The 2,974-nt window shown below is 53.4% G+C and overlaps 1 protein-coding gene across 4 annotated transcripts in view; it reads left to right on the forward strand.

Annotated features, from left to right (window-relative positions):
• Positions 1-2,974, forward strand: part of PPHLN1 (periphilin 1) — a 152,181-nt gene that overhangs the window by 195 nt on the left and 149,012 nt on the right. The window lies entirely within an intron of this gene.

Below are 2,974 nucleotides of genomic sequence, written 5' to 3' on the forward strand. Positions count from 1 at the left end.
CGGGGGCCCCTGCTGCGGAGCCCGCTCCCTGGGCCTGCGCGCTCCTCCCGGGCTCGGTCCCCAGGCTGTGGCGCGGCGTGGAAGCTGCGCGCTCGCCGGCCGGCGCGTCCGTGCAGGTGCCGTGGCCACCGCTGGTAGCGGCTGGAGCCCGGCGGGGAGGAGGAGCGGCAGCGGGACAGTCGCACTGCCGGCCGTTCCCGCCGGCTCTGCAGCCGGGTGGGGCTGGGTTGAGTGCTGCTGGCGTTATGTAAGCAGCGGGAGGTGAAGTGGTTCGGGCTTGAGACCAGCGTCCTTGGTGTACCGTTATTTGTCCGTAGGGGTTGAGGGGCAACCTGGCAGGGTATGACAGTACCGAGAGGGGCATCTGGGAGCTCAGGGCTTCCATTGACTCAGTGCGAGCTAGGTATCAAACCTGCTTAGATGCCTTTGACAACACCCCCCTTCCGCAGGTCCACCTGCATGATTAGGAGTTCAGTAAAGCAGGCTTGAAGCTCTGCTTGTGCAAGATGGTTATTGCTAAGAGCTTCTCTGCATAAGCACAGGCTCTTTTTGCAGTGTGACTGGTAAGGAGGATAATAAAGATCCATGCACAAGATCCATCCTGATCAGATGGTGTATCTCCTATGACTAGCTTCTCAGAGCTGGGCAGATATGGGAGATGGGGCGGGGTGCAATTCTAGTCGGTAGGTCTCTGTTTCAAGCTCTGAGCAGGAGATTTGGATTAACAGGCTAAGAGACTGTACAGAGTCAATTAGCCGTGTTAAGTTTGAAGTAGAAGGCTGGGCAGGGCTGTATCTTATAGACTAACTAATTAAGGCAGCAAATTAAAAGAATGTAAAATAATGTGGGCAAATATTTCCTTCCCCGTGTTCCTTCATTCATTAAAATCATAACTGAAAAGCAATAACAATGAGATCTGATGTACCTCTAAACGCACACTTTCATTAGATATCTATGTGATTGCTTTGTAAGACTTCTATTTGTTCATATTTGGTATAGTCATTTTAGAAAGTAGTTTCATAGAAGTTAGGGGCTGGAAGGGACCTCAGAGATCATCAGGTCTAGCCCCCCCTGCTCAAGGCAGGAAAGACTGATGAGGTCAGATGACCCCAGTGAGGTGTGTGTCCAGTCACCTTGGGGATCTTCAAAAGATAAGTGACTGTACCACCTCTGAGTGGAGTCTATTCCAGACTCTGGTGTTTTCATCTGGAGATGGAAGCTCAATGTGAGATTCTATTGAAAGGATCATTGGAGCCCAGATATGGCCAGACTGAGTGTCCCCAATTAAAGTCTTGTGTAAGTTTGGTGTCTTTGGCTCTGGGTGTTTTTATTTTAAAAACTGTTACTGAAGCTGAGAGGCTGTTGTGTTTGGAACAGGAATAGCTCTGCATAGGAGGAACAGGTTCACTGTCCACAAGGAAATCATCCGTGTCACTGAGAAAAGTCTAAGGAGATTCCCAAATGGGTCTATATTATTAGTTTTAACAGTTTTAGCTACAGATCATAGCTGCATCAGGGTAAGTGAGGAGCTTCACTGCATGCAGAAGCATAATTTACACTATGAAAACAGCATTCTACCTCAGAGAAACAAATCAAAATTGTAGGGAGAAAGAGGGGGACTAATGGTTTTGTAAACGTTGAACATGAGAAGTGAACTGCATTCAGCTGCTCTATCTAGTCTTTTAACCCTTTTTATACCAGCTGAGCACACCAGGTTCCAGTGCACCCTCAACTGCTGTTAACTTCATTGGTTCCCACTGGCACTTCAGAAGTGATCTGACCCCCTGCTGACTTCCTGCCCCTTGGGCAGGGGGCTGGACCTGATGATCTCACGAGGTCCCTTCCAGCCCTAATGCCTGTGAAACTAGGAGTTTTTCCTCCTGTCTAATCTGAAGTGATCCTCTATCAGTTTATGACCATTAATCCTAGCCTACCCCTGGGGTGCCTTGGTGAATAGTAGAGGTACACTGATACATCAGTCTGATATCAGATAGGTACAGATATAAAGAAAATTTGCTGCATCAGGTATCAGCCCAACGGGGCCAATAATTTGGCCAATAAATGCCTGTACTGCATGCAGCCACCGCGCAGCACAGAGCAGAGCTGGCAGTGTGGAGAGCTGCCTCCAGCTGCTAAATTGGAAGGGAAGGGGGGAAGGAAGGGTCATATGGGGGCAGATCAATGTCCCCATGGTGAGGGAGGGAGGGGGCAGGCACTGCCTGGGGGAGGGGGTGGGAACACGGGACAGGTGCAATGAGTGTGTGTGGGGGGGAGAGGGGATGGCTCCTGCCATTGCTTGCACCCCGGGATGACATGGGACTGTGTGCCCCCTGGATCTGGTGGGGGGCGGGCTGGAGCTGGTATTATGCGGGGTTCTTCTTGGCAGGGGCTGGGCTTGGAGCGGGTGCTGGGAGGGGCTGCATCCACCCCAAATTTTGCCACAGCTTTGCGCCATGTGCTGCCTCCACCCGTCTGCTGGGAAGAGCCAAGACTGCACTGGGCAGCAGTGATGGCGTTGGGAGCCGAGCTGCAGTGATATTTGGGGTGACTGAAGCTCCCTCCCAACACCCATTTTGAGCCAACCCCTGCCAAGAAGAGCCCCGCACAATGCTGGAAAACCTTGGAGTGGGTGCCGGTGGTGCTGGGTGGATGCTGCATCCACCCCAGATTTCATTGCAGCTCCGCTTCCAGCACCGCTGGCGCAGCCTCAGCTCTTCCCAGCATGTGGGTGGAGGCAGGACATGGAGCTGGGCTGTGCCTGGCAGTGTAGGGCTGGGAGTAGAGCTGTGGTGAAATTTGGGGTGGCTGCAGCCTCTCCCAGTGCTGTTGGCACCTGCTCTGAGCCCAGCTCTGCCGAGAGGAGTGCGCCCCCCACCCCCAGCGCTGGCTCCAGCCCATCCTGCCCCGCCCTGCACAGATATGAGGGGCACACACCCCCACTCCTGGGTTGCAAGCAGGAGCAGGGGCCCCCCAC

This window comes from Gavialis gangeticus, unplaced genomic scaffold (assembly GCF_001723915.1).
Source record: "Gavialis gangeticus isolate Ggan-Ray unplaced genomic scaffold, GavGan_comp1, whole genome shotgun sequence".
NCBI classification, from domain to species: domain Eukaryota; kingdom Metazoa; phylum Chordata; order Crocodylia; family Gavialidae; genus Gavialis; species Gavialis gangeticus.